Source organism: Syngnathus leptorhynchus, unplaced genomic scaffold (genome assembly GCF_054491065.1).
Source record: "Syngnathus leptorhynchus isolate UIUO unplaced genomic scaffold, UIUO_Slep HiC_scaffold_68, whole genome shotgun sequence".
Taxonomy (NCBI): domain Eukaryota; kingdom Metazoa; phylum Chordata; class Actinopteri; order Syngnathiformes; family Syngnathidae; genus Syngnathus; species Syngnathus leptorhynchus.
In genome coordinates, this window is record NW_028232035.1 from 117,501 (window position 1) to 142,500 (window position 25,000).

Genomic DNA, 25,000 nt, shown 5'->3' on the forward strand with positions numbered 1-25,000 from the left:
ATGAGCCATTCGCAGTTTCGCTGTACGGGCCGTGTGCACTTAGACTTGCATGGCTTAATCTTTGAGACAAGCATATGCTACTGGCAGGATCAACCAGGTAGGAGAGAGGGTGGCTGGGTAGCGCCTCTCGCTCGCCGGCCCGCCGGAGCGGGGGCTCGCGCGACTGTTTTCCGGACGCCGGCCGCGGTTCGCGGGGGCTCTAGGTGGTCTGACGCTGCCGCGGGGTGAGATGGATCGGGCTGGACCCGGCGCAGCCGAAGCCGAGGACGCGGAACCTCGAATGCGACCCTCGCGGACCCCTAAACGAGAGGAGCTGCGCCCGGCCTCGTAAGACACCTCTTCTCCGGTGCTAGGTCGACCCCGACGCCGCTGGCCGCCGCCGCCGCCTTGCCGCTATCCCTCCGCACGTTTGGGGCCGGTGGCGACCCGCAGGACGGCCGACAACTCGCTCGTTTGGCGGGGCGATGCAAGGTTAGGCGAACTGGGCGGTAACTCGGGTTAGTCGAGGGGACTTCGCGGTGGACAGGGGGGTGCGAATCCGGCCGGGCGGCCCTTCGATGGAGCCTGGTGCAGGGACATTCAATGGGATGAGCCGCGCTCGCCGCGGAACCTTCGAGCGCCGCTACTCAGCAAGTAAACGAGAGGGAGCTGCGCCCGGCCTCGTAAGACGCCTCTTCTCCGGTGCGAGCGCCCCGACGCCGCTGGCCGCCGCCGCCGCCTTGCCGCTATCCCGCCGCGCGTTTGGGGAGGGAGGGCGACCCGTAGGACGGCCCGCCGACTACACGACCGTTTGGCAGAGCGAGTGCAAGGTTAGGCGAGCTGGGCGGTAACTCGGGTTAGTCTGGGGAGACTCGCGGTGGACAGGGTGGCGCGAATCCGGCCGGGCGGCCCCATCGATTAAGCATTGGTAGGGAGCCGAGGATGAGCCGTGCGAAGTGGCCTCGGAGGCGGTCCGTGGGGGACGACGGGGGGGGACGGGCGTCGGCCCTCCGGCCCGAGCAGAGAACGTTCGGTCACCCAAGCGGGAATCTGCGCCCCGGCCCGAGTCGGACTCGGTCGGTGCGGCCCGCTGAGGCCCTCAACTATTCCCGTACGCGGGGGTCGGGAGCTGCGGCGCTGCGCCGGCGACTTACCCGCGCGAGGCACGCACTGCGTGCGGCCAGGATGCGGAGTTGGATCGGCGCTGGTTGGGAACCCTCGGGGAACGAAGGCGGACGGCGGCCAGCCGGCGCCGACGAACCCGTCGGGGAGGGGGCTGGTGGCAGGCGCGATCGGCACTATTGCTGACTGCCGGGAGGGAAGCTGCGCCCCGGCCGAGTCAGACTCAGCCGTTGCGGCCCCCCCGAGCCCGCAGCGCGTAGCGCGGAAGCCATACGCCCCCCCGATGCGGAGCGACAGACGCCCCCGCGACCGCGGTTGGTCGGGAAGGCTTTTCGGATAGAGGTCGGACGGTGTGTGTGGACGGCTTCCCGTGGTGCCGCCGCTATCAAGCCGGAGGGTTTGAGAAACGACATTCGCGGAAGGACCGGCGCGGCCGGCGGACGCTCGCACGCGCGGCGCCCGACACTCAGCCGCTCGCTCGGCCTCCGTGGATCGTGGCTAGGTGGGATGGATGCCAAACCGGGTCGTCTCGGTCTCGCCGCAGTACGGTCGCGCCGGGGCCTGCGGGGCGGCGCGGGGAGCGCACGCTCACGCGGCGGCCGGGGCGCTAGAGTGCGACCCGCAGTGGGTAGGAACCGTCCACCCGACGTCGGACGAGCCGAGGCCGATGGGGGCCCTACCAAGGCGGGTCATGAGTGCCAGTCGGTCAGTTGGGTGAGGGGGTACTCGGAGGCCCGCCGGGAGCAGACGGGCGACCGGGGATGGGGGGCGTACGCGGGCGGGCGCCGGGAGAAGACGGCCCGTCCGGGGTCGAATCTCGGCCTGTGTTTTCGGAGCCGGCCGGGCATCACGCTCCCTCCTTGGATGGACAACATTCGTAGTTGACACTTTGTGTCATTTTATCCGAGCGGGCGGGCGCCTCGAGAGGCGGACCGTCCGGGGCGACTCTCGGCCTGTGTTTTCGGAGCCGGCCGGGCCTCACGCTCCCTCCTTGGATGGACAACATTCGTAGTTGACACTTTGTGTCATTTTATCCGAGCGGGCGGGCGCCGCGAGGCGGACCGTCCGGGGCGACTCTCGGCCTGTGTTTTCGGAGCCGGCCGGGCATCACGCTCCCTCCTTGGATGGACAACATTCGTAGTTGACACTTTGTGTCATTTTATCCGAGCGGGCGGGCGCCTCGAGAGGCGGACCGTCCGGGGCGACTCTCGGCCTGTGTTTTCGGAGCTGGCCGGGCATCACGCTCCTTCCTTGGATGGACAACATTCGTAGTTGACACTTTGTGTCATTTTATCCGAGCGGGCGGGCGCCGCGAGGCGGACCGTCCGGGGCGACTCTCGGCCTGTGTTTAAGGAGCCGGCCGGGCATCACGCTCCTTCCTTGGATGGACAACATTCGCAGTTGACACTTTGTGTCATTTTATCCGAGCAGACGGGCGCCGCGAGGCGGACCGTCCGGGGCGACTCTCGGCCTGTGTTTTCGGAGCCGGCCGGGCATCACGCTCCCTCCTTGGATGGACAACATTCGTAGTTGACACTTTGTGTCATTTTATCCGAGCAGACGGGCGCCGCGAGGCGACCGTCCGGGGCGACTCTCGGCCTGTGTTTAAGGAGCCGGCCGGGCATCACGCTCCTTCCTTGGATGGACAACATTCGTAGTTGACACTTTGTGTCATTTTATCCGAGCGGGCGGGCGCCGCGAGGCGGACCGTCCGGGGCGACTCTCGGCCTGTGTTTAAGGAGCCGGCCGGGCATCACGCTCCTTCCTTGGATGGACAACATTCGCAGTTGACACTTTGTGTCATTTTATCCGAGCAGACGCAGTTGACACTTTGTGTCATTTTATCCGAGCAGACGGGCGCCTCGAGAGGCGGACCGTCCGGGGCGACTCTCGGCCTGTGTTTTCGGAGCCGGCCGGGCATCACGCTCCCTCCTTGGATGGACAACATTCGTAGTTGACACTTTGTGTCATTTTATCCGAGCGGGCGGGCGCCTCGAGAGGCGGACCGTCCGGGGCGACTCTCGGCCTGTGTTTTCGGAGCCGGCCGGGCCTCAAGCTCCCTCCTTGGATGGACAACATTCGTAGTTGACACTTTGTGTCATTTTATCCGAGCGGGCGGGCGCCGCGAGGCGGACCGTCCGGGGCGACTCTCGGCCTGTGTTTAAGGAGCCGGCCGGGCATCACGCTCCTTCCTTGGATGGACAACATTCGCAGTTGACACTTTGTGTCATTTTATCCGAGCAGACGCAGTTGACACTTTGTGTCATTTTATCCGAGCAGACGGGCGCCTCGAGAGGCGGACCGTCCGGGGCGACTCTCGGCCTGTGTTTTCGGAGCCGGCCGGGCATCACGCTCCCTCCTTGGATGGACAACATTCGTAGTTGACACTTTGTGTCATTTTATCCGAGCGGGCGGGCGCCTCGAGAGGCGGACCGTCCGGGGCGACTCTCGGCCTGTGTTTTCGGAGCCGGCCGGGCCTCAAGCTCCCTCCTTGGATGGACAACATTCGTAGTTGACACTTTGTGTCATTTTATCCGAGCGGGCGGGCGCCGCGAGGCGGACCGTCCGGGGCGACTCTCGGCCTGTGTTTAAGGAGCCGGCCGGGCATCACGCTCCTTCCTTGGATGGACAACATTCGCAGTTGACACTTTGTGTCATTTTATCCGAGCAGACGGGCGCCGCGAGGCGGACCGTCCGGGGCGACTCTCGGCCTGTGTTTTCGGAGCCGGCCGGGCATCACGCTCCCTCCTTGGATGGACAACATTCGTAGTTGACACTTTGTGTCATTTTATCCGAGCAGACGGGCGCCGCGAGGCGGACCGTCCGGGGCGACTCTCGGCCTGTGTTTAAGGAGCCGGCCGGGCATCACGCTCCTTCCTTGGATGGACAACATTCGCAGTTGACACTTTGTGTCATTTTGTTCGGCCTGTGTTTAAGGAGGCGGCCGTCCTCCACTCGGTCCGTGTTTAAGGAGCGACACTCGCGCTCCGGTTCGGCCTGTATTTAGGGAGGCGGCCGTCCTCCGCTTGGTCTGTGTTAAGGGCGACACTCGGTCCATGTTTGAGGAGCCTGGCCCTGACGCTCCTCTCCGGCCTGTGTTTAAGGAGGCGGCCGTCCTCCCCTTGGTCTGTGTTAAGGGCGACACTCGGTCCATGTTTGAGGAGCCTGGCCCTGACGCTCCTCTCCGGCCTGTGTTTAAGGAGGCGGCCGTCCTCCCCTTGGTCTATGTTAAGGGCGACACTCGGTCCATGTTTGAGGAGCCTGGCCCTGACGCTCCTCTCCGGCCTGTGTTTAAGGAGGCGGCCGTCCTCCCCTTGGTCTGTGTTAAGGGCGACACTCGGTCCATGTTTGAGGAGCCTGGCCCTGACGCTCCTCTCCGGCCTGTGTTTAAGGAGGCGGCCGTCCTCCCCTTGGTCTGTGTTAAGGGCGACACTCGGTCCGTGTTTAAGGAGCGGCCCTCGCGCTCCGGTTCGGCCTGTATTTAGGGAGGCGGCCGTCCTCCGCTTGGTCTGTGTTAAGGGCGACACTCGGTCCGTGTTTAAGGAGCCGGCCCTGACGCTCCTCTTCGGCCTGTGTTTAAGGAGGCGGCCGTCCTCCACTTCCTTCCATGCACCACCACATTCGCAGTTGACACTTTGCCATTTTTTCAGAGAGGTGACACTTAGTCGTTTTTTCGAAAGTTGACACTTAGTCGTTTTTTCGAAAGTTGACACTTTGCCGTTTTTTCAGAGAGGCGACACTTAGTCGTTTTTTCGAAAGTTGACACTTAGCCGTTTTTTCGAAAGTTGACACTTAGCCGTTTTTTCGAAAGTTGACACTTAGCCGTTTTTTCGAAAGTTGACACTTAGTCACTTTTTCGCCACAGTGACACCTCCAGCGCGTGCCACGGCGCTTTTCAGGTCTTCTATCCGACCTTGTGCTGTCGAGGACGGCGTGTCCGACGCCGTGGGGAGACCAGCACCATCTCCTCCATACTCGTAAACGGGGTGCTTTGGAAAACGGGGGGAAAGTCGATGAGTACACTGACTACTGGGACCATTTCATTGTACTCTGGCGCACCTGAAGACCAAAAAAGGTACTGCACCTTAGCCCGGGTACCTCACCCCCTGGTACCTCGAGGAGAACTTAGAAAAATTTCGACAAATTTTTGGTGAGCTCCAGGGAGAGAGGCTGATTTTTCGCTTTTTGAGGCCGACCGCCGAACCGGCGCGGGGCGGACTCACAAGCCCCGCAGAGCCGTGGGCACTTAGTCGTTTTTTCAGAGAGGCGACACTTAGTCGTTTTTTCAGAGGCGACACTTAGTCGTTTTTTCGAAAGTTGACACTTAGCCGTTTTTTCGAAAGTCGACACTTAGCCGTTTTTTTGGAAAGTTGACACTTAGTCGTTTTTTCGAAAGTTGACACTTAGTCGTTTTTTCGCCACAATTGGCTCTGAGCTCCAGGGGGAGAGCCTGGTTTTGCCTTATTTCAGGCCGGCTGGGGAACCGGCGCGGGTCGGATGCACGAGCCCGGCAGAGCCGTGGGCACTTAGAAAATTTTCGCCGATTAAGCTGGGACCTCCAGGCGGAGACCGGCATTCCTCGTCCTCGGGGTTCGACCCAGGAACCGGCGCTGGGCAGACGCCGTAGCCACGCAGAGCCGTGGGCACTTAGAAAATATTCGCCAAGTTGGCTCTGAGCTCCAGGCGGAGAGGCTGGTTTTGCCTTTTTTCAGGCCGGCTGGGGAACCGGCGCGGGTCGGATGCACGAGCCCGCAGAGCCGTGGGCACTTTGCCATTTTCTCAGAGTCGACACTTAGTCGTTTTTTCAGAGAGGCGACACTCTGTCGTTTTTTCGAAAGTTGACACTTTGCCGTTTTTTCAGAGAGGCGACACTTAGCCGTTTTTTCGAAAGTTGACACTTAGCCGTTTTTTCGAAAGTCGACACTTAGCCGTTTTTTCAGAGATGTGACACTTTGCCGTTTTTTCGAAAGTCGACACTTAGCCGTTTTTTCAGAGATGTGACACTTAGAAACTTTTTGCCAAGTTGGCTGTGAGCTCCAGGAGGAGACCGTTATTTTTCGTCATTCGAGGCCGACTGCGGAACCGGCGCTGGGCGGACGCCAAAGCTCGGCAGGGCCGTGGGCACTTAGAAACTTTTTGCCAAGTTGGCTGTGAGCTCCAGGAGGAGACCGTTATTTTTCGTCATTCGAGGCCGACTGCGGAACCGGCGCTGGGCGGACGCCAAAGCTCGGCAGGGCCGTGGGCACTTAGAAACTTTTTGCCAAGTTGGCTGTGAGCTCCAGGAGGAGACCGTTATTTTTTGTCATTCGAGGCCGACTGCGGAACCGGCGCTGGGCGGACGCCAAAGCTCGGCAGGGCCGTGGGCACTTAGAAACTTTTTGCCAAGTTGGCTGTGAGCTCCAGGAGGAGACCGTTATTTTTCGTCATTCGAGGCCGACTGCGGAACCGGCGCTGGGCGGACGCCAAAGCTCGGCAGGGCCGTGGGCACTTAGAAACTTTTTGCCAAGTTGGCTGTGAGCTCCAGGAGGAGACCGTTATTTTTCGTCATTCGAGGCCGACTGCGGAACCGGCGCTGGGCGGACGCCAAAGCTCGGCAGGGCCGTGGGCACTTAGAAACTTTTTGCCAAGTTGGCTGTGAGCTCCAGGAGGAGACCGTTATTTTTCGTCATTCGAGGCCGACTGCGGAACCGGCGCTGGGCGGACGCCAAAGCTCGGCAGGGCCGTGGGCACTTAGAAACTTTTTGCCAAGTTGGCTGTGAGCTCCATGAGGAGACCGTTATTTTTCGTCATTCGAGGCCGACTGCGGAACCGGCGCTGGGCGGACGCCAAAGCTCGGCAGGGCCGTGGGCACTTAGAAACTTTTTGCCAAGTTGGCTGTGAGCTCCAGGAGGAGACCGTTATTTTTCGTCATTCGAGGCCGACTGCGGAACCGGCGCTGGGCGGACGCCAAAGCTCGGCAGGGCCGTGGGCACTTAGAAACTTTTTGCCAAGTTGGCTGTGAGCTCCAGGAGGAGACCGTTATTTTTCGTCATTCTAGGCCGGCTGCAGAACCGGCGCGGGTCGGATGCACGAGCCCGCAGAGCCGTGGGCACTTTGCCACTTTTTCGCCACAATTGGCTGTGAGCTCCAGGAGGAGACCGTTATTTTTCGTCATTCTAGGCCGGTTGCAGAACCGGCGCGGCTCGGATGCACGAGCCCGCAGAGCCGTGGGCACTTAGAAAATTTTCAGAGAGGCGACACTTTGCCATTTTTTCAGAGAGGTGACACTTAGTCGTTTTTTCGAAAGTTGACACTTAGCCGTTTTTTCGAAAGTTGACACTTAGTCGTTTTTTCGAAAGTTGACACTTAGTCGTTTTTTCGCCAAAGTGCCCACCTCCAGCGCGTGCCACGGCGCTTTCCAGGTCTTCTATCCGACCTTGTGCTGTCGAGGACGGCGTGTCCGACGCCGTGGGGAGACCAGCACCATCTCCTCCATACTCGTAAACGAGGTGCTTTGGAAAACGGGGGGAAAGTCGATGAGTACACTGACTACTGGGACCATTTCATTGTACTCTGGCGCACCTGAAGACCAAAAAAGGTACTGCACCTTAGCCCGGGTACCTCACCCCCTGGTACCTCGAGGAGAACTTAGAAAAATTTCGACAAATTTTTGGTGAGCTCCAGGGAGAGAGGCTGATTTTTTGCTTTTTGAGGCCGACCGCCGAACCGGCGCGGGGCGGACTCACAAGCCCCGCAGAGCCGTGGGCACTTAGTCGTTTTTTCAGAGAGGCGACACTTAGTCGTTTTTTCGAAAGGCGACACTTAGCCGTTTTTTCGAAAGTCGACACTTAGCCGTTTTTTCGAAAGTTGACACTTAGTCGTTTTTTTGAAAGTTGACACTTAGTCGTTTTTTCGCTGATTTTGCTGGGACCTCCAGGCGAGGACCGGCGTTTTTCGTCTTCCGGGTTCGACCCGGGAACCAGCGCCGAGCGGACACATTCGCTCGCAAGTGCCGTTGGCACTTAGAAGATTTTTCGTTTGTCATGAGCTCCGGGCGGAGAGCGGCGTTTTTCGTCTTCCGGGTTCGACCCGGGAACCAGCGCCGAGCGGACACATTCGCTCGCTAGTGCCGTTGGCACTTAGAAAATTTTTCGTTTGTCATGAGCTCCGGGCGAGGACCGGCGTTTTTCGTCTTCCGGGTTCGACCCGGGAACCAGCGCCGAGCGGACACATTCGCTCGCTAGTGCCGTTGGCACTTAGAAAATTTTTCGTTTGTCATGAGCTCCGGGCGGAGACCGGCGTTTTTCGTCTTCCGGGTTCGACCCGGGAACCAGCGCCGAGCGGACACATTCGCTCGCTAGTGCCGTTGGCACTTAGAAAATTTTTCGTTTGTCATGAGCTCCGGGCGGAGACCGGCGTTTTCCGTCTTCCGGGTTCGACCCGGGAACCAGCGCCGAGCGGACACATTCGCTCGCTAGTGCCGTTGGCACTTAGAAAATTTTTCGTTTGTCATGAGCTCCGGGCGAGGACCGGCGTTTTTCGTCTTCCGGGTTCGACCCGGGAACCAGCGCCGAGCGGACACATTCGCTCGCTAGTGCCGTTGGCACTTAGAAAATTTTTCGTTTGTCATGAGCTCCGGGCGAGGACCGGCGTTTTTCGTCTTCCGGGTTCGACCCGGGAACCAGCGCCGAGCGGACACATTCGCTCGCTAGTGCCGTTGGCACTTAGAAAATTTTTCGTTTGTCATGAGCTCCGGGCGGAGACCGGCGTTTTTCGTCTTCCGGGTTCGACCCGGGAACCAGCGCCGAGCGGACACATTCGCTCGCTAGTGCCGTTGGCACTTAGAAAATTTTTCGTTTGTCATGAGCTCCGGGCGGAGACCGGCGTTTTCCGTCTTCCGGGTTCGACCCGGGAACCAGCGCCGAGCGGACACATTCGCTCGCTAGTGCCGTTGGCACTTAGAAAATTTTTCGTTTGTCATGAGCTCCGGGCGAGGACCGGCGTTTTTCGTCTTCCGGGTTCGACCCGGGAACCAGCGCCGAGCGGACACATTCGCTCGCTAGTGCCGTTGGCACTTAGAAAATTTTTCGTTTGTCATGAGCTCCGGGCGAGGACCGGCGTTTTTCGTCTTCCGGGTTCGACCCGGGAACCAGCGCCGAGCGGACACATTCGCTCGCTAGTGCCGTTGGCACTTAGAAAATTTTTCGTTTGTCATGAGCTCCGGGCGGAGACCGGCGTTTTTCGTCTTCCGGGTTCGACCCGGGAACCAGCGCCGAGCGGACACATTCGCTCGCTAGTGCCGTTGGCACTTAGAAAATTTTTCGTTTGTCATGAGCTCCGGGCGGAGACCGGCATTTTTCGTCATTCGAGGCCGACGGGGGAACCAGCCGGAGCGGACACGTTTGCTCGGAAGAGCCGTTGGCACTTAGAAAAAATTCCGTGTCTCGTGAGCTCCAGGGGGGACAGGCTGGTTTTATTCATCCGTAGCCGACATGGGAACCAGCGCGGAGCGGATTGGTGTTGCGCTGCCATATACCTCATCTCTCTCAGGAGTCCCCCCCTTATACGTGCCGATGGTGTTTTGGAAAACGGGGGGTAACTGGATGAGTACACTGACTAGGGGGACCAGTACACTAGCGAGTGGGACCAGTACACTGACTAGTGGGACCAACACACTATGAGCGCCTGGTACCTAAAATGGAAGTATAGAGGCCGAATTTCGGGCAAGATCACGCCGTGTTAGGCTTCCAGGACCTCGGCTAAGCAATTTTAACGGGTCGCCCGGTTCTTTTTTGATCCAGCCCGGTTCTTTTTTTTATCCAGCCCGGTTCTTTTTACACTTCCAGCTGGAGCTCGGGAGCGGCTTTTTGCACAAGATCACGCCGTGTTAGGCTTCCAGGACCTCGGCTAAGCAATTTTAACGGGTCGCCCGGTTCTTTTTTGATCCAGCCCGGTTCTTTTTTTTTTATCCAGCCCGGTTCTTTTTACACTTCCAGCTGGAGCTCGGGAGCGGCTTTTTGCACAAGATCACGCCGTGTTAGGCTTCCAGGACCTCGGCTAAGCAATTTTAACGGGTCGCCCGGTTCTTTTTTGATCCAGCCCGGTTCTTTTTTTATCCAGCCTGGTTCTTTTTACACTTCCAGCTGGAGCTCGGGAGCGGCTTTTTGCACAAGAACACGCCGTGTTAGGCTTCCAGGACCTCGGCTAAGCAATTTTAACGGGTCGCCCGGTTCTTTTTTGATCCAGCCCGGTTCTTTTTTTTATCCAGCCCGGTTCTTTTTACACTTCCAGCTGGAGCTCGGGAGCGGCTTTTTGCACAAGATCACGCCGTGTTAGGCTTCCAGGACCTCGGCTAAGCAACTTTAACGGGTCGCCCGGTTCTTTTTTGATCCAGCCCGGTTCTTTTTTTTATCCAGCCCGGTTCTTTTTACACTTCCAGCTGGAGCTCGGGAGCGGCTTTTTGCACAAGATCACGCCGTGTTAGGCTTCCAGGACCTCGGCTAAGCAATTTTAACGGGTCGCCCGGTTCTTTTTTGATCCAGCCCGGTTCTTTTTTTTATCCAGCCCGGTTCTTTTTACACTTCCAGCTGGAGCTCGGGAGCGGCTTTTTGCACAAGATCACGCCGTGTTAGGCTTCCAGGACCTCGGCTAAGCAATTTTAACGGGTCGCCCGGTTCTTTTTTGATCCAGCCCGGTTCTTTTTTTTATCCAGCCCGGTTCTTTTTACACTTCCAGCTGGAGCTCGGGAGCGGCTTTTTGCACAAGATCACGCCGTGTTAGGCTTCCAGGACCTCGGCTAAGCAATTTTAACGGGTCGCCCGGTTCTTTTTTGATCCAGCCCGGTTCTTTTTTTTATCCAGCCCGGTTCTTTTTACACTTCCAGCTGGAGCTCGGGAGCGGCTTTTTGCACAAGAACACGCCGTGTTAGGCTTCCAGGACCTCGGCTAAGCAATTTTAACGGGTCGCCCGGTTCTTTTTTGATCCAGCCCGGTTCTTTTTTTTATCCAGCCCGGTTCTTTTTACACTTCCAGCTGGAGCTCGGGAGCGGCTTTTTGCACAAGAACACGCCGTGTTAGGCTTCCAGGACCTCGGCTAAGCAATTTTAACGGGTCGCCCGGTTCTTTTTTGATCCAGCCCGGTTCTTTTTTTTATCCAGCCCGGTTCTTTTTACACTTCCAGCTGGAGCTCGGGAGCGGCTTTTTGCACAAGAACACGCCGTGTTAGGCTTCCAGGACCTCGGCTAAGCAATTTTAACGGGTCGCCCGGTTCTTTTTTGAACCAGCCCGGTTCTTTTTTTGATCCAGCCCGGTTCTTTTTAAACTTCCAGCTGGAGCTCGGGAGCGGCTTTTTGCACAAGATCACGCCGTGTTAGGCTTCCAGGACCTCGGCTAAGCAATTTTAACGGGTCGCCCGGTTCTTTTTTGATCCAGCCCGGTTCTTTTTTTTATCCAGCCCGGTTCTTTTTACACTTCCAGCTGGAGCTCGGGAGCGGCTTTTTGCACAAGATCACGCCGGGTTAGGCTTCCAGGACCTCGGCTAAGCAATTTTAACGGGTCGCCCGGTTCTTTTTTGATCCAGCCCGGTTCTTTTTTTATCCAGCCCGGTTCTTTTTACACTTCCAGCTGGAGCTCGGGAGCGGCTTTTTGCACAAGATCACGCCGGGTTAGGCTTCCAGGACCTCGGCTAAGCAATTTTAACGGGTCCCCCGGTTCTTTTTTGATCCAGCCCGGTTCTTTTTCCACTTCCAGCTGGAGCTCAGCAGCGGCTTTTTGCACAAGATCACGCCGGGTTAGGCTTCCAGGACCTCGGCTAAGCACTTCTAACGGGTCGCCCGGTTCTTTTTTTGAACCAGCCCGGTTCTTTTTACACTTCCAGCTGGAGCTCAGCAGCGGCTTTTTGCACAAGATCACGCCGGGTTAGGGTTCCAGGACCTCGGCTAAGCAATTTTAACGGGCCGCCCGGTTCTTTTTTTGATCCAGCCCGGTTCTTTTTACACTTCCAGCTGGAGCTCAGCAGCGGCTTTTTGCACAAGATCACGCCGGGTTAGGCTTCCAGGACCTCGGCTAAGCACTTCTAACGGGCCCTGGTCCACCCCTGCCAGCGCATTTCAAAACTTGGCATTAATTTCGACCTAAGAGACGAAGTCTGATTTTTTTCTACCACTTGGGCGGCCTTTTTGCACCCAGAACACCCGCACCGGCACCATAAATTCGAAGGGTGCCGAGTGCGTCGGCGCAGATTCTGCGACGGAGTGACACTTCCCTCTTGTGGACATTCGGCGGTAGGTGAAATGCGCACTCGGTCTTCTCTTTTCTTTTCCTTCCAGTGAAACTTTGGCAACATTCTGCGAGCTGCTGGCTTCCAGAACCTCGGCCAAGCAGGTGGAGGATTTTTTTCCACTTCCAGCTGGAGGTGAGGAGGGACTTTTTGGGCAAGATCACGCCGACTTAGCAAGCAAGGTGGAAGTGCCAGCATGCTCCGTGGCTGGAAGTGTGGATGTGCCAGCACCCTCCCTGCCTATGGAAGTGTGGAGCTCCAGCACCCTCCCTGCCTATGGAAGTGTGGAGCTCCAGCACCCTCCCTGCCTATGGAAGTGTGGATGTGCCAGCACCCTCCCTGCCTATGGAAGTGTGGAGCTCCAGCACCCTCCCTGCCTATGGAAGTGTGGAGCTCCAGCACCCTCCCTGCCTATGGAAGTGTGGAGCTCCAGCACCCTCCCTGCCTATGGAAGTGTGGAGCTCCAGCACCCTCCCTGCCTATGGAAGTGTGGAGCTCCAGCACCCTCCCTGCCTATGGAAGTGTGGAGCTCCAGCACCCTCCCTGCCTATGGAAGTGTGGAGCTCCAGCACCCTCCCTGCCTATGGAAGTGTGGAGCTCCAGCACCCTCCCTGCCTATGGAAGTGTGGAGCTCCAGCACCCTCCCTGCCTATGGAAGTGTGGAGCTCCAGCACCCTCCCTGCCTATGGAAGTGTGGAGCTCCAGCACCCTCCCTGCCTATGGAAGTGTGGAGCTCCAGCACCCTCCCTGCCTATGGAAGTGTGGAGCTCCAGCACCCTCCCTGCCTATGGAAGTGTGGAGCTCCAGCACCCTCCCTGCCTATGGAAGTGTGGAGCTCCAGCACCCTCCCTGCCTATGGAAGTGTGGAGCTCCAGCACCCTCCCTGCCTATGGAAGTGTGGAGCTCCAGCACCCTCCCTGCCTATGGAAGTGTGGAGCTCCAGCACCCTCCCTGCCTATGGAAGTGTGGAGCTCCAGCACCCTCCCTGCCTATGGAAGTGTGGAGCTCCAGCACCCTCCCTGCCTATGGAAGTGTGGAGCTCCAGCACCCTCCCTGCCTATGGAAGTGTGGAGCTCCAGCACCCTCCCTGCCTATGGAAGTGTGGAGCTCCAGCACCCTCCCTGCCTATGGAAGTGTGGAGCTCCAGCACCCTCCCTGCCTATGGAAGTGTGGAGCTCCAGCACCCTCCCTGCCTATGGAAGTGTGGAGCTCCAGCACCCTCCCTGCCTATGGAAGTGTGGAGCTCCAGCACCCTCCCTGCCTATGGAAGTGTGGAGCTCCAGCACCCTCCCTGCCTATGGAAGTGTGGAGCTCCAGCACCCTCCCTGCCTATGGAAGTGTGGAGCTCCAGCACCCTCCCTGCCTATGGAAGTGTGGAGCTCCAGCACCCTCCCTGCCTATGGAAGTGTGGAGCTCCAGCACCCTCCCTGCCTATGGAAGTGTGGAGCTCCAGCACCCTCCCTGCCTATGGAAGTGTGGAGCTCCAGCACCCTCCCTGCCTATGGAAGTGTGGAGCTCCAGCACCCTCCCTGCCTATGGAAGTGTGGAGCTCCAGCACCCTCCCTGCCTATGGAAGTGTGGAGCTCCAGCACCCTCCCTGCCTATGGAAGTGTGGAGCTCCAGCACCCTCCCTGCCTATGGAAGTGTGGAGCTCCAGCACCCTCCCTGCCTATGGAAGTGTGGAGCTCCAGCACCCTCCCTGCCTATGGAAGTGTGGAGCTCCAGCACCCTCCCTGCCTATGGAAGTGTGGAGCTCCAGCACCCTCCCTGCCTATGGAAGTGTGGAGCTCCAGCACCCTCCCTGCCTATGGAAGTGTGGAGCTCCAGCACCCTCCCTGCCTATGGAAGTGTGGAGCTCCAGCACCCTCCCTGCCTATGGAAGTGTGGAGCTCCAGCACCCTCCCTGCCTATGGAAGTGTGGAGCTCCAGCACCCTCCCTGCCTATGGAAGTGTGGAGCTCCAGCACCCTCCCTGCCTATGGAAGTGTGGAGCTCCAGCACCCTCCCTGCCTATGGAAGTGTGGAGCTCCAGCACCCTCCCTGCCTATGGAAGTGTGGAGCTCCAGCACCCTCCCTGCCTATGGAAGTGTGGAGCTCCAGCACCCTCCCTGCCTATGGAAGTGTGGAGCTCCAGCACCCTCCCTGCCTATGGAAGTGTGGAGCTCCAGCACCCTCCCTGCCTATGGAAGTGTGGAGCTCCAGCACCCTCCCTGCCTATGGAAGTGTGGAGCTCCAGCACCCTCCCTGCCTATGGAAGTGTGGAGCTCCAGCACCCTCCCTGCCTATGGAAGTGTGGAGCTCCAGCACCCTCCCTGCCTATGGAAGTGTGGAGCTCCAGCACCCTCCCTGCCTATGGAAGTGTGGAGCTCCAGCACCCTCCCTGCCTATGGAAGTGTGGAGCTCCAGCACCCTCCCTGCCTATGGAAGTGTGGAGCTCCAGCACCCTCCCTGCCTATGGAAGTGTGGAGCTCCAGCACCCTCCCTGCCTATGGAAGTGTGGAGCTCCAGCACCCTCCCTGCCTATGGAAGTGTGGAGCTCCAGCACCCTCCCTGCCTATGGAAGTGTGGAGCTCCAGCACCCTCCCTGCCTATGGAAGTGTGGAGCTCCAGCACCCTCCCTGCCTATGGAAGTGTGGAGCTCCAGCACCCTCCCTGCCTATGGAAGTGTGGAGCTCCAGCACCCTCCCTGCCTATGGAAGTGTGGAGCTCCAGCACCCTCCCTGCCTATGGAAGTGTGGAGCTCCAGCACCCTCCCTGCCTATGGAAGTGTGGAGCTCCAGCACCCTCCCTGCCTATGGAAGTGTGGAGCTCCAGCACCCTCCCTGCCTATGGAAGTGTGGAGCTCCAGCACCCTCCCTGCCTATGGAAGTGTGGAGCTCCAGCACCCTCCCTGCCTATGGAAGTGTGGAGCTCCAGCACCCTCCCTGCCTATGGAAGTGTGGAGCTCCAGCACCCTCCCTGCCTATGGAAGTGTGGAGCTCCAGCACCCTCCCTGCCTATGGAAGTGTGGAGCTCCAGCACCCTCCCTGCCTATGGAAGTGTGGAGCTCCAGCACCCTCCCTGCCTATGGAAGTGTGGAGCTCCAGCACCCTCCCTGCCTATGGAAGTGTGGAGCTCCAGCACCCTCCCTGCCTATGGAAGTGTGGAGCTCCAGCACCCTCCCTGCCTATGGAAGTGTGGAGCTCCAGCACCCTCCCTGCCTATGGAAGTGTGGAGCTCCAGCACCCTCCCTGCCTATGGAAGTGTGGAGCTCCAGCACCCTCCCTGCCTATGGAAGTGTGGAGCTCCAGCACCCTCCCTGCCTATGGAAGTGTGGAGCTCCAGCACCCTCCCTGCCTATGGAAGTGTGGAGCTCCAGCACCCTCCCTGCCTATGGAAGTGTGGAGCTCCAGCACCCTCCCTGCCTATGGAAGTGTGGAGCTCCAGCACCCTCCCTGCCTATGGAAGTGTGGAGCTCCAGCACCCTCCCTGCCTATGGAAGTGTGGAGCTCCAGCACCCTCCCTGCCTATGGAAGTGTGGAGCTCCAGCACCCTCCCTGCCTATGGAAGTGTGGAGCTCCAGCACCCTCCCTGCCTATGGAAGTGTGGAGCTCCAGCACCCTCCCTGCCTATGGAAGTGTGGAGCTCCAGCACCCTCCCTGCCTATGGAAGTGTGGAGCTCCAGCACCCTCCCTGCCTATGGAAGTGTGGAGCTCCAGCACCCTCCCTGCCTATGGAAGTGTGGAGCTCCAGCACCCTCCCTGCCTATGGAAGTGTGGAGCTCCAGCACCCTCCCTGCCTATGGAAGTGTGGAGCTCCAGCACCCTCCCTGCCTATGGAAGTGTGGAGCTCCAGCACCCTCCCTGCCTATGGAAGTGTGGAGCTCCAGCACCCTCCCTGCCTATGGAAGTGTGGAGCTCCAGCACCCTCCCTGCCTATGGAAGTGTGGAGCTCCAGCACCCTCCCTGCCTATGGAAGTGTGGAGCTCCAGCACCCTCCCTGCCTATGGAAGTGTGGAGCTCCAGCACCCTCCCTGCCTATGGAAGTGTGGAGCTCCAGCACCCTCCCTGCCTATGGAAGTGTGGAGCTCCAGCACCCTCCCTGCCTATGGAAGTGTGGAGCTCCAGCACCCTCCCTGCCTATGGAAGTGTGGAGCTCCAGCACCCTCCCTGCCTATGGAAGTGTGGAGCTCCAGCACCCTCCCTGCCTATGGAAGTGTGGAGCTCCAGCACCCTCCCTGCCTATGGAAGTGTGGAGCTCCAGCACCCTCCCTGCCTATGGAAGTGTGGAGCTCCAGCACCCTCCCTGCCTATGGAAGTGTGGAGCTCCAGCACCCTCCCTGCCTATGGAAGTGTGGAGCTCCAGCACCCTCCCTGCCTATGGAAGTGTGGAGCTCCAGCACCCTCCCTGCCTATGGAAGTGTGGAGCTCCAGCACCCTCCCTGCCTATGGAAGTGTGGAGCTCCAGCACCCTCCCTGCCTATGGAAGTGTGGAGCTCCAGCACCCTCCCTGCCTATGGAAGTGTGGAGCTCCAGCACCCTCCCTGCCTATGGAAGTGTGGAGCTCCAGCACCCTCCCTGCCTATGGAAGTGTGGAGCTCCAGCACCCTCCCTGCCTATGGAAGTGTGGAGCTCCAGCACCCTCCCTGCCTATGGAAGTGTGGAGCTCCAGCACCCTCCCTGCCTATGGAAGTGTGGAGCTCCAGCACCCTCCCTGCCTATGGAAGTGTGGAGCTCCAGCACCCTCCCTGCCTATGGAAGTGTGGAGCTCCAGCACCCTCCCTGCCTATGGAAGTGTGGAGCTCCAGCACCCTCCCTGCCTATGGAAGTGTGGAGCTCCAGCACCCTCCCTGCCTATGGAAGTGTGGAGCTCCAGCACCCTCCCTGCCTATGGAAGTGTGGAGCTCCAGCACCCTCCCTGCCTATGGAAGTGTGGAGCTCCAGCACCCTCCCTGCCTATGGAAGTGTGGAGCTCCAGCACCCTCCCTGCCTATGGAAGTGTGGAGCTCCAGCACCCTCCCTGCCTATGGAAGTGTGGAGCTCCAGCACCCTCCCTGCCTATGGAAGTGTGGAGCTCCAGCACCCTCCCTGCCTATGGAAGTGTGGAGCTCCAGCACCCTCCCTGCCTATGGAAGTGTGGAGCTCCAGCACCCTCCCTGCCTATGGAAGTGTGGAGCTCCAGCACCCTCCCTGCCTATGGAAGTGTGGAGCTCCAGCACCCTCCCTGCCTATGGAAGTGTGGAGCTCCAGCACCCTCCCTGCCTATGGAAGTGTGGAGCTCCAGCACCCTCCCTGCCTATGGAAGTGTGGAGCTCCAGCACCCTCCCTGCCTATGGAAGTGTGGAGCTCCAGCACCCTCCCTGCCTATGGAAGTGTGGAGCTCCAGCACCCTCCCTGCCTATGGAAGTGTGGAGCTCCAGCACCCTCCCTGCCTATGGAAGTGTGGAGCTCCAGCACCCTCCCTGCCTATGGAAGTGTGGAGCTCCAGCACCCTCCCTGCCTATGGAAGTGTGGAGCTCCAGCACCCTCCCTGCCTATGGAAGTGTGGAGCTCCAGCACCCTCCCTGCCTATGGAAGTGTGGAGCTCCAGCACCCTCCCTGCCTATGGAAGTGTGGAGCTCCAGCACCCTCCCTGCCTATGGAAGTGTGGAGCTCCAGCACCCTCCCTGCCTATGGAAGTGTGGAGCTCCAGCACCCTCCCTGCCTATGGAAGTGTGGAGCTCCAGCACCCTCCCTGCCTATGGAAGTGTGGAGCTCCAGCACCCTCCCTGCCTATGGAAGTGTGGAGCTCCAGCACCCTCCCTGCCTATGGAAGTGTGGAGCTCCAGCACCCTCCCTGCCTATGGAAGTGTGGAGCTCCAGCACCCTCCCTGCCTATGGAAGTGTGGAGCTCCAGCACCCTCCCTGCCTATGGAAGTGTGGAGCTCCAGCACCCTCCCTGCCTATGGAAGTGTGGAGCTCCAGCACCCTCCCTGCCTATGGAAGTGTGGAGCTCCAGCACCCTCCCTGCCTATGGAAGTGTGGAGCTCCAGCACCCTCCCTGCCTATGGAAGTGTGGAGCTCCAGCACCCTCCCTGCCTATGGAAGTGTGGAGCTCCAGCACCCTCCCTGCCTATGGAAGTGTGGAGCTCCAGCACCCTCCCTGCCTATGGAAGTGTGGAGCTCCAGCACCCTCCCTGCCTATGGAAGTGTGGAGCTCCAGCACCCTCCCTGCCTATGGAAGTGTGGAGCTCCAGCACCCTCCCTGCCTATGGAAGTGTGGAGCTCCAGCACCCTCCCTGCCTATGGAAGTGTGGAGCTCCAGCACCCTCCGTGCCTATGGAAGAGCCACCTCCGCGGGCATGCTGCTCAACCACGCCGGCCCAGAGTTCCAGCCGCTCGGCTACACTCTCTCACAAGCCCCGCCTGGAGCTCCCCAGCCCGCCCCTGGTACCTCAACTACCGAGGCCAGCCGCTCGACCAGGCCGGCCCAGAGTTCCAGCCGCTCGGCTTCACTCTCTCACAAGCCCCGCCTGGAGCTCCCCAGCCCGCCCCTGGTACCTCAACTACCGAGGCCAGCCGCTCGACCACGCCGGCGCAGAGTTCCAGCCGCTCGGATAAGCTCTGCCACTCTCCCGCTAAGCAGCCACCGGTAACGGGGAAATGTCGCCGCCTTGTGGACACGCCCTTGTAAATGAATGGGCTTTCGCACTTAGTGCAATTTTCGCCAGCTCCGTGGCTGCAAGTATGGAGCTCTGGAGCTATGGAGCTATGGAGCCACCAGCCAGCACCCTCCGTGGCTCAACCACGCCGGCCCAGAGTTCCAGCCGCTCGGCTTCACTCTCTCACAAGCCCCGCCTGGAGCTCCCCAGCCCGCCCCTGGTACCTCAACTACCGAGGCCAGCCGCTCGACCAGGCCGGCCGAGAGTTCCAGCCGCTCGGCTTCACTCTCTCACAAGACCCGCCTGGAGCTCCCTGCCCCACCCCTGGTACCTCAACTACCGAGGCCAGCCGCTCGACCACGCCGGCGCAGAGTTCCAGCCGCTCGGATAAGCTCTGTCACTCACCCGCCGCGCAGCCACCGGTAACGGGGAAATGTCGCCGCCTGGCGGACACGCCGTTGTAAATGAATGGGCTTTCGCACTTAGTGCAATTTTCGCCAACTCTCTGACTGGAGCTATGGAAGTATGGAGCTATGGAGCCACCAGCCACCCAGGCTGGAGCTATGGAGCCATGGAGCTCTGGTGCTATGGAGCTCTGGAGGTATGGAGCTATGGAGCTATGGAGCTATGGAGCTATGGAGCCCTGGAGCTCTAGAGGTATGGAGCTATGGTGCTATGGAGCTCTGAAGCCATGGAGCTCTGGTGCTATGGAGCTCTGGAGCTCTGGAGGTATGGAGCTCTGGAGGTATGGAGCTATGGAGCCCTGGAGCCCTGGAGCTATGGAGCCCTGGAGCTATGGAGCCCTGGAGCCCTGGAGCTATGGAGCCCTGGAGCTATGGAGCTATGGAGCCCTGGAGCTATGGAGCTATGGAGCCCTGGAGCTATGGAGCTATGGAGCTCTGGTGCTATGGAGCTATGGAGCTCTGGTGCTATGGAGCTATGGAGCTCTGGTGCTATGGAGCTATGGAGCTCTGGTGCTATGGAGCTATGGAGCTCTGGTGCTATGGAGCTATGGAGCTCTGGTGCTAAGGAGCTATGGAGCTCTGGTGCTATGGAGCTATGGAGCTCTGGAGGTATGGAGCTATGGAGGTATGGAGCCACCAGCCAGCACCCTCCGTGGCTGGATCAATGGAAGTGTTTTAGGTACCAGGCAGCCAAAGGGCCGAGGCCTCACGCTCGACCACGCCGGCGCAGAGTTCCAGCCGCTCGGATGAGCTCTGCCACTCACCCGCCGCGCAGCCACCGGTAACGGGGAAATGTCGCCGCCTTGTGGACACGCCGTTGTAAATGAATGGGCTTTCGCACTTAGTGCAATTTTCGCCAACTCTCTGACTTAGAGCTATGGAAGTATGGAGCTATGGAGCCACCAGCCACCCAGGCTGGAGCTATGGAGCTCTGGAGGTATGGAGCTCTGGTGCTATGGAAGTATGGAGCTCTGGTGCTATGGAAGTATGGAGCTATGGAGCTATGGAAGTATGGAGCTATGGAAGTATGGAGCTCTGGAAGTATGGAGCTATGGAGCTCTGGAGGTATGGAGCTATGGAGCTCTGGTGCTATGGAAGTATGGAGCTATGGAAGTATGGAGCTCTGGTGCTATGGTGCTATGGAGCTCTGGTGCTATGGAGCTATGGAGCTCTGGTGCTATGGAGCTATGGAGCTCTGGTGCTATGGAGCTATGGAGCTCTGGTGCTATGGAGCTATGGAGCTCTGGTGCTATGGAGCTATGGAGCTCTGGTGCTATGGAGCTATGGAGCTCTGGAGGTATGGAGCTCTGGTGCTATGGAGCTCTGGTGCTATGGAGCTATGGAGCTCTGGTGCTATGGAGCTATGGAGCTCTGGTGCTATGGAGCTCTGGTGCTATGGAGCTATGGAGCTCTGGAGGTATGGAGCTCTGGAGGTATGGAGCTCTGGAGGTATGGAGCTATGGAGCCCTGGAGCCCTGGAGCTATGGAGCCCTGGAGCTATGGAGCCCTGGAGCCCTGGAGCTATGGAGCCCTGGAGCTATGGAGCTATGGAGCCCTGGAGCTATGGAGCTATGGAGCTCTGGTGCTATGGAGCTATGGAGCTCTGGTGCTATGGAGCTATGGAGCTCTGGTGCTATGGAGCTATGGAGCTCTGGTGCTATGGAGCTATGGAGCTCTGGTGCTATGGAGCTCTGGTGCTATGGAGCTATGGAGCTCTGGTGCTATGGAGCTATGGAGCTCTGGTGCTATGGAGCTATGGAGCTCTGGTGCTATGGAGCTATGGTGCTATGGAGCTATGGAGCTCTGGTGCTATGGAGCTCTGGAGCTCTGGAGGTATGGAGCTATGGAGCTATGGAGCCACCAGCCAGCACCCTCCGAGGCTGGATCAATGGAAGTGTTTTAGGTACCAGGCAGCCAAAGGGCCGAGGCCTCACGCTCGACCACGCCGGCGCAGAGTTCCAGCCGCTCAGATAAGCTCTGTCACTCACCCGCCGCGCAGCCACCGGTAACGGGGAAATGTCGCCGCCTTGTGGACACGCCGTTGTAAATGAATGGGCTTTCGCACTTAGTGCAATTTTAGCACACTCTCTGACTGGAGCTATGGAAGTATGGAGCTATGGAGCCACCAGCCACCCAGGCTGGAGCTATGGAGCTATGGAGCTCTGGTGCTATGGAGCTATGGAGCTCTGGTGCTATGGAGCTATGGAGCTCTGGTGCTATGGAGCTATGGAGCTCTGGTGCTATGGAGCTATGGAGCTCTGGTGCTATGGAGCTATGGAGCTCTGGTGCTATGGAGCTATGGAGCTCTGGTGCTATGGAGCTATGGAGCTCTGGTGCTATGGAGCTATGGAGCTATGGAGCTCTGGTGCTATGGAGCTATGGAGCTCTGGTGCTATGGAGCTATGGAGCTCTGGTGCTATGGAGCTATGGAGCTCTGGTGCTATGGAGCTATGGAGCTCTGGTGCTATGGAGCTCTGGTGCTATGGAGCTATGGAGCTCTGGTGCTATGGAGCTCTGGAGCTCTGGAGGTATGGAGCTATGGAGCTATGGAGCCACCAGCCAGCACCCTCCGTGGCTGGATCAATGGAAGTGTTTTAGGTACCAGGCAGCCAAAGGGCCGAGGCCTCACGCTCGACCACGCCGGCGCAGAGTTCCAGCCGCTCGGATAAGCTCTGTCACTCACCCGCCGCGCAGCCACCGGTAACGGGGAAATGTCGCCGCCTTGTGGACACGCCGTTGTAAATGAATGGGCTTTCGCACTTAGTGTAATTTTAGCACACTCTCTGACTGGAGCTATGGAAGTATGGAGCTATGGAGCCACCAGCCACCCAGGCTGGAGCTATGGAGCTATGGAGCTCTGGTGCTATGGAGCTATGGAGCTCTGGTGCTATGGAGCTATGGAGCTCTGGTGCTATGGAGCTATGGAGCTCTGGTGCTATGGAGCCCTGGAGCTATGGAGCTATGGAGCCCTGGAGCTATGGAGCTATGGAGCTATGGTGCTATGGAGCTATGGAGCTCTGGTGCTATGGAGCTATGGAGCTCTGGTGCTATGGAGCTATGGAGCTCTGGTGCTATGGAGCTATGGAGCTCTGGTGCTATGGAGCTCTGGTGCTATGGAGCTATGGAGCTCTGGTGCTATGGAGCTATGGAGCTCTGGTGCTATGGAGCTATGGAGCTCTGGTGCTATGGAGCTCTGGTGCTATGGAGCTATGGAGCTCTGGTGCTATGGAGCTCTGGTGCTATGGAGCTATGGAGGTATGGAGCCACCAGCCAGCACCCTCCGTGGCTGGATCAATGGAAGTGTTTTAGGTACCAGGCAGCCAAAGGGCCGAGGCCTCACGCTCGACCACGCCGGCGCAGAGTTCCAGCCGCTCGGATAAGCTCTGTCACTCACCCGCCGCGCAGCCACCGGTAACGGGGAAATGTCGCCGCCTGGCGGACACGCCCTTGTAAATGAATGGGCTTTCGCACTTAGTGCAATTTTCGCCAACTCTCTGACTGGAGCTATGGAAGTATGGAGCTATGGAGCCACCAGCCACCCAGGCTGGAGCTATGGAGCTCTGGAGGTATGGAGCTCTGGTGCTATGGAAGTATGGAGCTATGGAGCTATGGAGCTATGGAGCTATGGAGCCCTGGAGCCCTGGAGCTATGGAGCCCTGGAGCTATGGAGCTATGGAGCCCTGGAGCTATGGAGCTATGGAGCTATGGTGCTATGGAGCTATGGAGCTCTGGTGCTATGGAGCTATGGAGCTCTGGTGCTATGGAGCTATGGAGCTCTGGTGCTATGGAGCTATGGAGCTCTGGTGCTATGGAGCTCTGGTGCTATGGAGCTATGGAGCTCTGGTGCTATGGAGCTATGGAGCTCTGGTGCTATGGAGCTATGGAGCTCTGGTGCTATGGAGCTCTGGTGCTATGGAGCTATGGAGCTCTGGTGCTATGGAGCTCTGGAGGTATGGAGGTATGGAGCCACCAGCCAGCACCCTCCGTGGCTGGATCAATGGAAGTGTTTTAGGTACCAGGCAGCCAAAGGGCCGAGGCCTCACGCTCGACCACGCCGGCGCAGAGTTCCAGCCGCTCGGATAAGCTCTGTCACTCACCCGCCGCGCAGCCACCGGTAACGGGGAAATGTCGCCGCCTGGCGGACACGCCCTTGTAAATGAATGGGCTTTCGGACTTAGTGCAATTTTCGCCAACTCTCTGACTGGAGCTATGGAAGTATGGAGCTATGGAGCCACCAGCCACCCAGGCTGGAGCTATGGAGCTCTGGAGGTATGGAGCTATGGAGCCCTGGAGCTATGGAGCTATGGAGCCCTGGAGCTATGGAGCCCTGGAGCTATGGAGCTATGGAGCTCTGGTGCTATGGAGCTATGGAGCTCTGGTGCTATGGAGCTATGGAGCTCTGGTGCTATGGAGCTATGGAGCTCTGGTGCTATGGAGCTATGGAGCTCTGGTGCTATGGAGCTATGGAGCTCTGGTGCTATGGAGCTATGGAGCTCTGGTGCTATGGAGCTATGGAGCTCTGGTGCTATGGAGCTATGGAGCTCTGGTGCTATGGAGCTATGGAGCTATGGAGCCACCAGCCAGCACCCTCCGTGGCTGGATCAATGGAAGTGTTTTAGGTACCAGGCAGCCAAAGGGCCGGGGCCTCACGCTCGACCACGCCGGCGCAGAGTTCCAGCCGCTCGGATAAGCTCTGTCACTCACCCGCCACGCAGCCACCGGTAACGGGGAAATGTCGCCGCCTGGCGGACACGCCGTTGTAAATGAATGGGCTTTCGCACTTAGTGCAATTTTCGCCAACTCTCTGACTGGAGCTATGGAAGTATGGAGCTATGGAGCCACCAGCCACCCAGGCTGGAGCTATGGAGCTCTGGAGGTATGGAGCTATGGAGCCCTGGAGCTATGGAGCTATGGAGCCCTGGAGCTATGGAGCCCTGGAGCTATGGAGCTATGGAGCTCTGGTGCTATGGAGCTATGGAGCTCTGGTGCTATGGAGCTATGGAGCTCTGGTGCTATGGAGCTATGGAGCTCTGGTGCTATGGAGCTATGGAGCTCTGGTGCTATGGAGCTATGGAGCTCTGGTGCTATGGAGCTATGGAGCTATGGAGCCACCAGCCAGCACCCTCCGTGGCTGGATCAATGGAAGTGTTTTAGGTACCAGGCAGCCAAAGGGCCGGGGCCTCACGCTCGACCACGCCGGCGCAGAGTTCCAGCCGCTCGGATAAGCTCTGTCACTCACCCGCCGCGCAGCCACCGGTAACGGGGAAATGTCGCCGCCTGGCGGACACGCCGTTGTAAATGAATGGGCTTTCGCACTTAGTGCAATTTTAGCCAACTCCGTGGCTGCAAGTATGGAAGTATGGAGCTATGGAGCCACCAGCCAGCACCCTCCGCGGCTGGAGCTATGGAAGTATGGAGCTATGGAGCTCTGGGGCTATGGAAGTATGGAGCTCTGGGGCTATGGAGCTCCGGGGCTATGGAGCTCCGGGGCTATGGAGCTCCGGGGCTATGGAGCTCCGGGGCTATGGAGCTATGGAGCTCCGGGGCTATGGAGCTATGGA

The 25,000-nt window shown here is 59.1% G+C and overlaps 1 non-coding gene across 1 annotated transcript in view; it reads right to left on the bottom strand.

Moving 5' to 3' along the window:
* LOC147038327 (18S ribosomal RNA) overlaps window positions 1-100 on the bottom strand; it is a 1,907-nt gene extending 1,807 nt beyond the window's left edge. Inside the window, exon 1 of the ribosomal RNA XR_015063964.1 lies at window positions 1-100. This exon is cut by the window's left edge and continues 1,807 nt beyond it. This is a non-coding gene — a ribosomal RNA (18S ribosomal RNA).
* Window positions 101-25,000: the final 24,900 nt, after the last annotated feature.